At 39.5% G+C, this 8,644-nt stretch overlaps 1 long non-coding RNA gene across 1 annotated transcript; it reads left to right on the forward strand.

Annotated features, from left to right (window-relative positions):
* The first annotated feature begins 4,674 nt into the window (after positions 1–4,674).
* Positions 4,675–6,823, forward strand: LOC140578537 (uncharacterized). Its single transcript, XR_011982788.1, has 2 exons — positions 4,675–5,385; positions 6,454–6,823. It is a non-coding gene; the product is annotated as an uncharacterized lncRNA (long non-coding RNA).
* Positions 6,824–8,644: the final 1,821 nt, after the last annotated feature.

Consider the following 8,644-nt stretch of genomic DNA (forward strand, 5'->3'; position numbering starts at 1 on the left):
AGATGTGCCGCCTCATCTCACTCATAGCCTTTCCCACGGCTATACAGCAGGCTGAAAGTGTCTTGAATCAAGTCTTTTTTGGTATGCTATTAGGCATTGTGTCAGACTGGGGTCTGCAGTTTGCCTTCAGGGTATTTCGGGCATTTTGCACACACCTAGGAGCGAATGTAACTTTAACTTTAGACTACCGTCCCCAGGAAATGGACAGACCAAGTGACTTTTTGAGGCGATTGGTTGCTATCTACAGCAATACTTCTCTACCAACCAGTCAGAATGGAATTAGTATATTGCCCTGGTGGAATATGCAAAAATTCAGATGTGCACACCTCGTTACATATGACACCTTCTCAATATGTTTCAGGCTATCAGTCCCAACTATAGTTATAGGTGACAGAACCCACAGACATGTCTGCATTAAATGAATGGTTCTGGAGGAGAGGATACATCTGGAAGACACATTCATCTGCAATGGGCAACTTGGGCACAGAAGAAAATTTGCCGATCACCATCATTGCCTTGCCTATACCACCCAGGTCAGCACAACTAACTTAGTAAGCTACCATCTCCAGTTGCCTCCCTGGTATTGGATATCACCCATGTTCCATGTCTCTCTGCTCAAGCTTGTCCATTACAGCCCAATACCTAATAGACAGGGAGGGATATGGGTTCTGGTGGGTGATATCCTGCATCTATCACTCATCAGACTTCCGGTGGGACCACCCTGATCGTCGATACACCTCTGCATCCAGAATAGTCTGCATTTACTCTTCCTCAAAATCTGTTTACCTGCTAAATGATCACAACTGCCAACTAATTTCCTACATAATATCATAAATACTGCTCCAGTCCCATGGTTCAATCTGAAGTATTACAAGTTTCTCTGTGTTAAGTGTTTATCTAGTTTTCCTAGCCATTCATATTCTAATTGCATTTCTCCATCTGATTGTGTTTTGGATTTGATTCTGTCCCAGTTCAGTATTGAGTTCTGTCTGACATTTTGGTTAGGGAGTTTTGGAGGATATTTTAGCACCTAAACAGATTTGAATTGTCATTCATTTAATGTTATTTTATATTACTTATAAAAGCACTCTCAAGGTCTTATGCTCAGTATTGTTAATTACTCTTCATTAATGTATTACCCATGATATTCTGAAGATAGCTAAGGAATTTAGTTATCAGTATTAACGGTGGTTCATGCTTACTGTGGAGGTGGACACATCACCAAGCACGCAGCTACGGTAACGTAAATTTCATCACAGAAGTTGGGCGTGGAGACCATACTGGGGGGTCACATGTGAGAGTACGTAGCACTGGAAAATTCTGTGATGCAAATGCACCTTGATCTTTCATTGGCTAGAGTAACAGTAGTCAAAAAGGAGATTTTACCAAAGACTGACGAGGAATTGCATTAGTTCATCACTTGTAAGAGGCCTGAAAGTACCAGTTTATAATTCATTATGAACTCTAGCTCACATATCGATCTTTCATTTTCCACAGAATAAATAAGCTATGTAATGTAATTCCTCTGAACTGCTCCGGAAAGTAGTGGCTCAGAGGTTAGGCAGTTATCAGTATTGACAATATTAGCTAAAAAATATATATGCATATCGGCCAAAATTTCCACTATTTTCAATATGGCATCCATGCCACACTTCATAAATGTGACTTAAGAGGTACTTTGCTCTACAGCGCCACCCCAGGTCTAGTGTCATATCACATGGCTGCCTGGTGCATTGGCAGAAGAATTATGACCATCCTAGAATCCAGATGGCCCGACACTATCATGTATGAACCAGTCCTTAGGTACACTATTATTCTCTATATTACTAAGACTATAAGTGAACAACATCAAATCAATAGTTATAAAGTGTTTATTGTTTTATTAATGTCCATAAACTGGTAATGAGTGCCATTGCATTTTGTTAGTTTAAAAGTTAATTATTTATCCATCCATCCATTCATATTCCAGCCAGTTATTCAGTTCAGAGAATCAGGCACAAGGCAAAGGAACACCTTGCGCAGGAGATTATTTCTCATACATGTATTAGACAAACTTTTTTTTCTTTTCTTTTTTGTTAAAATCTGTTTTTTGATTGTTTAATGCATCTGAATCTGACGCACAGGAAATACCAATAGACACATTGTTGCTACTGCTTTCATGCAGTAAATTGAAAATTTGTGATTATTTAAATTTACTGATATCAATGGCACAGTAGAAGCTCCATTAATTTCTCGGGGATGGAAACATGAAAAGCATCAAGTCAAGAAGAAAAAAAAAGTGTGCTCTTGCTTTGGAGACTTAAAGGAAACATTAACTAGCGTAATTCAACCACGATGTCATTTCTTGTACACAGACAAGTCTTATTAGCCTGACAGCTCATAAGAACCAGCTGAGGGAAAGAGGGAGCTGCAGAAGGAACGCAGGGCCCAGCACAGTGTGAGATCCATGGGAGAATCAATCCCTACCCCACAGGCTGCCCCTAGGAGGTCACGGCTTTTCTTATTGCTTGGCAACTATTTCAGTGGTATATTACACAGTGAATTCAAAATCATAATTTGCCGAGAGACGCTTCTACTGCTTCTTCACATTTCCTATAATTTGGCCGTATCTTCAGAAATACCATCAATAAACCCATTTTAGACTAAATGTTATTCTGTGTTTGTTGTAGGGGGGTAGAGGGGAGCAATTTCATTCAGATATTAAGCATAACAGTGGATGTTAAATTTCTGTTTTCTTTCGTCCTGTTATGTCAGCACTTTCTTGAAAAACATAATATCGTACCAAAGGATAAAAATTTGAATGTACCCCATATTGTCAATGACAGATAATGTTCAGAACAAACGTGAATAAAAAACAGTATATAGAAATGAAGTAGCCCGTAAAGCTAATATGTCTAATGTAATAATGTTACATGAAATCTCTTTTTCTTTATACTGTACTTTAAATATTGCAAAATGTTAACAATACAAAGAAGTGCTTATTATACCCACATAGCAGACAGGTCTGGCCCAGATCTGGCGTCAAGCCGGCATTGCTGGCTGAGTTCTGGCATGGCAAGTGGTATGTCAACCAGATATGGGCCAGGTCTGGCAATGATGGCACTGTTTACATTATGGCATGCCAGATGTGGCCCGATTGTGGTTTGGTCTATGTGGCCCAGGCACATAGAAGACAGGTCTGGCCCAGATCTGGCGTCAAGCCGGCACTGCTGCCCAGTTAGCAAGCACATGTGGGCCGATTCTCGCTGAGTTGTGGCACATTCGGTTCACTGTCAGCAACGGTAAAAAATTGCGGGCCGATTGTGGGCCTAGCACGGCGACGATTCTGGGTGACTGTCGGCATTTTTAATCTGGGCCAGAACCATTCTGAGCACGGCGAGCGATTCTGGCTGACTGTCGGCATTTTTAATCTGGGCCAGAACCGTTCTGAGCACGGCGAGCGTTTCTGGCTGACTGTCGGCATTTTTAATCTGGGCCAGAACCGTTCTGAGCGCGGCGAGCGTTTCTGGCTGACTGTCGGCATTTTTAATCTGGGCCAGAACCGTTCTGAGCGCGGCGAGCGTTTCTGGCTGACTGTCGGCATTTTTAATCTGGGCCAGAACCGTTCTGAGCGCGGCGAACGATTCTGGCTGACTGTCGGCATTTTTAATCTGGGCCAGAACCGTTCTGAGCGCGGCGAACGATTCTGGCTGACTGTCGGCATTTTTAATCTGGGCCAGAACCGTTCTGAGCGCGGCGAACGATTCTGGCTGACAGTCGGCATTTTGCGTGTCGGACGACTTTGGCTGACAGTCATCCATTTCAGCATTGGTAACATGATTTGTGTCGTACCTAGCCCTCACCTGGCGTAAAATTCTGGCCTGATGTCAGATAAATATTCTCAAAAAAATTCGAACCAGAACTAGTCTTAACATGGAAGATCATTCTGACTACAGTCTATAGGAGGGGTCACCAACATGGTGCCCGTGGGCACCAGGGCGCCCCCAAGGACCACATGAGTTGCCCACGGTGACTGTTCTAAAAATAGCACAACTCACCATTGAGCATGGCGTCTAAAATTTAATTTTATGCTGTTGATATTCTTCTTTAATCACATTTGCATTTATATAGATTTGAAAATGGCAATATCTAAAATAAAGCATTTAAAACGCGTTTATTATACATGATTTAAGAAAAATGTATCAAACTGGTAGCCCTTCGTAAGGCTCAGTACCCGTGAAGTAGCTCCCAGTTTCAAAAAGGTGACCCCTGGTCTTAGTCTATAAGAACATAAGAAATTTACAAACGAGAGGAGGCCATTCGGCCCATCAAGCTCGTTTGGGGAGAACTTAACTAATAGCTCAGAGTTGTTAAAATCTTATCTAGCTCGGATTTAAAGGAACCCATGGTTTTAGCTTCCGTTACACTAGCAGGAAGAATATTCCATACTCTAACTACACGCTGTGTAAAGAAGGGCTTCCTCAAATTTGTTTTAACATGTTCTCCCGCTAATTTCCACTTATGGCCACGAGTTCTAATATTTAGACTAATACTGAAATAGTCATTTGGCTGAACAGCATCCAGACCCGTTAGAATCTTATAGACCTGAATCATATCCCCCCTTAGTCTCCTTTGCTCAAGGCTAAACAGATTCACTTCCGCTAACCTCTCCTCATAAGACATATTCCTCTAAGACCAGGAATCATTCTCGTTGCACCTTTTCTAAGGCAATATATATGAGGTTCTCATTTCATTATGTTGTATATGTAAATCTGCAAGATGTCACCTGGGTCTGTTCGAGCATTGGTAATGCTTTGTCCCATACCTGACCCTCATCTGGCATAAAATTGTGGCTGAAGGCTCTGCTCTCTATTATATCATAACCACTGTCTGTTTGGGATAAAGCCTATACTAAAGATCATGAGAAACACAATAAAGGGCCAATGGCTGACATACAAAAAGACTCCAAGCACCAGCTGTTGACATAGTACAGTCCCACTGATATGATAATTTTTTTGTTTAACATTGGAAAACCATTAAAACTTATTGGATATTTTTTGTTAACTACGGTATATCGTCAATCATTATTTTTCATCTGACATGTTTACTTAAAAAAGGAAAAGTAAAAACAAATGAAAACATTAATTTATCTTCTCTAAAATCTTGTCTTTTAAAAATATAAACCCGTTTGGAATACTTTGTGTATAGGGCTTTTCTATTGACCGTTCGGTATTTGATCATCTACGCTGAACAACCAATCCTGAAATAAGTGGGCGTTAACGTTTCAGTTTAGACCAATCAATGTCCTTTAGACGTCACTGCAACTTCACCGGACTTTGAGGCTGTTGACGGCGTCGATCGACTTTAGATGGCTGATTCAGTTTGAATAATAACGAGCGAATTGTGGTAAGTGAAATATTTCAGTTACTTTTAAAGTTCCATTTAACCTTTTTAGTCAGAGATTTTAGCTTAAGATTCTGTCGGAACGGTATGTTGGGAATGATCGTTCATTTTAAAAAGTCGGTTCAAACAAGTCACACGCCTTGACATAATATTAAATACAGGGCTCTCGAGTTTAAATCAGATGTTTAACGTTAGATTACATCTGCAGAGCTCTCAAGTCTCACGTATTGTGTGTGGGACACACGCATTTAACACAACAATCTCCCACGCCAAACAACATTTCTCTGTCTGAGAAGTGATAAAGCTCGCGCCACAGCTAATCCAAACCTGCACCTTCTATTTTTTTCTTTTCATGGGGGACATGTCACTTCAGTCCACTGCTCCTTTGTTGCTGGTGATATCTGAAACTTGTTTGGTTAAAAATGAGCACCGCAAGTTCCAATTTACGACTTTGTGCATTTAATTCCTAGTGATGGAAATATATCCTTATATATATATATATATATATATATATATATATATATATATATATATATATATATATATATATATATATATATATATATATGCGTCTAATTGATCAATCGACAGATTTATCAGTTATGCATGATCATAAGTTGGTAAAGTTGTGTGTCATATTAAAGTCACAGTAAAAAAAAAACAGGGATGAAATTCATATGGAACAATATCATATATTCTGTGCAGTATTGGATATAGCAGCCTTCTGGACAGTTACAGTTCAGCAATGAGTGTTTTTTATGTCAGATCAGAACAGATATTACATTTCAGATTGCATACATATATGCATACAACTTTGACGTGTTGTGAATTAAATGGTGAAATTAACAACCCTGTTTAAATATTGTTTACTTGTTCATGATATTCTGTCATGGACATAATGATTCATATCTCCTTATTTGTGTACTACTGTATGTGTTTTGGAATTGTTTTATACTATAAATGTTGGGTGCTGTCTTGATCTTGATGGTATGATTTATGTTCTATGCCTTAGAAGCAGGTGGCATTAATAGTTTTGTGTTGTGTGTTGTGGCTGCAAAATTCCTTAACTAGGAGTGCAACGGACCAGGAGGCAGAGAAAAACATTCAAAGATGGCTTCAGTTGGCACCTGACAGGGATGGAGGAATGAAGGAACATGCAAAAAGGGCAAATGACACTTAATTCCATTGTTTGTGATGTATTTACTTGTTTTGTATTTGGATTTTTTTGTGTGTGTTTTTGACCACCCAAATTTCACATTTTATTAACCAGTTTTACAGGGCCATGTTCTTAGATATTTTGTATGTTGTGAAGTGCTTTAAACGCCTCATCTGTCTGTTGATGTTACAAAGTAAAGTGTAATTAAATATCAATCAGTGGTTTGTTGAAAAGCATTTATATGTTGTTTATAGTAAAAGTAAAAATAAACTTTATTGATATCAATTGTGTATCCATTGTGCTTTATGATGTCACTGGGCCTGTTATAGCCCAAATCAGGTAGAACCATGTCTGGGCCATCACTGGGCCTGTTATGGCCCAAATCAGAAAATCCATGTCTGGGCCGTCACTGGGCCTGTTGTAGCCCAAATCAGGTAGAACCATGTCTGGGCCATCACTGGGCCTGTTATGGCCCAAATCAGAAAATCCATGTCTGGGCCGTCACTGGGCCTGTTGTAGCCCAAATCAGGTAGAACCATGTCTGGGCCATCACTGGGCCTGTTATGGCCCAAATCAGAAAATCCATGTCTGGGCCGTCACTGGGCCTGTTATGGCCCAAATCAGGAAGAACCATGTCTGGGCCGTCACTGGGCCTGTTATGGCCCAAATCAGGAAGAACCATGTCTGGGCCGTCACTGGGCCTGTTATGGCCCAAATCAGAAAATCCAGGTCTGGGCCGTCACAGGGCCGTCATTCTTTGCGGTATCTGGGCCAAAGGAAAATGAATAGTGTGGGCCAGATCTGGCCCAAAAGAATTTTGCTATCTGGGTATTATATAGAATTTTCAGCAAACAATAAATTTTACATAAAACTCACTATCAAATGTCCTTCTTACATTCAGAGAAACGTATGAACATATGGAGGACAAAACCTAATCAACTTTTACATAGTAAATAGACTGAATGACCATTTCATGAAATAATATTTAAAAACTCCCCATATATAATATGTATATAATACATATACACACATAACAATTTTTTTCCTAGATTATTTGTAGATTATTTTGTACACATTAAACGATTAGTAAACATTTGTTGACACTAGCTTAAGAAACCTGTATCCAGTTAACATTCTTAAAAATAGTTTTCGTGATGAGCCATATATATATATGTTAGCCATTTCCATCCATGCATTTTCTATAATCACTTAAAATAATGATAACTGATCTATTGCATACAAGTACAAAAACTCCACATCTACAGACTGTAGTATGTCCTATAAAACCAGACGTGCTTCCTTTAACATATCTTACTAAGAACAGTTGTAAATGTAAGTAAGCAACAATTTGACAAACCGAAAAAAGGATACGTGTACATGTTTTCATTTAAGTGTTTCATTGAGCAGAAGGGTGACTGTGCTGTATGTCAAAGCAGATGGTTTGAGTATTAATAGTTGTTACAGACCTGTGACTCCTCCACCTCGTCACTGCCATTCCTGCCAGGCAGACCGCCAGAAAGCACTGGACTATCATTAGGACTACTTGAAGAAGCCTACAGAGACTCTGGGGAAGAGTGCCAAAGCAATGCTTTCCAATTTACTGTTCACTCGCACCACAGCTGTAAAGCTAATGCAATTTAGCGCTCTTAATATTGCCTGCCTTTTAATCCACTCACTCTCTCAGGTGCTAACTCCCTGCCTGAACGGGGATGGTATATGACAGAAACAGTCATTCCAAGTCAATTATAACCCAGTGTCTCAGGTGAGTTATTGCTATGTCTATGCCAAAATAGTTCTCCTCTTTTCTAAAAGCAATTACAGTGGTTTAGGGGGAAAGTGCAATGCTGTAATGAGTCAGAGTGCAGTAATCAGGTAATTCCTGTCGGAAGAAGCTGTTTGTGTAATTTAAATTAATGATAAAATGGACGTTTTAGTAATACATTTTGTGTCTGAAAGCTCCATTATATAAAATGTCAAACATCGATGGATGACTGTAGTATGCAAGATTTTGTAAAAATGGATAAATCTCAGTAAAGAGAAGGGGAAAAGGAGCAGACAAAATGAATTTCACAACAGCCAAAATTACAATCTATAGCTAATCAAATT

The sequence above is a fragment of the Paramormyrops kingsleyae genome, chromosome 15 (genome assembly GCF_048594095.1).
Source record: "Paramormyrops kingsleyae isolate MSU_618 chromosome 15, PKINGS_0.4, whole genome shotgun sequence".
In the NCBI taxonomy this organism is placed as follows: domain Eukaryota; kingdom Metazoa; phylum Chordata; class Actinopteri; order Osteoglossiformes; family Mormyridae; genus Paramormyrops; species Paramormyrops kingsleyae.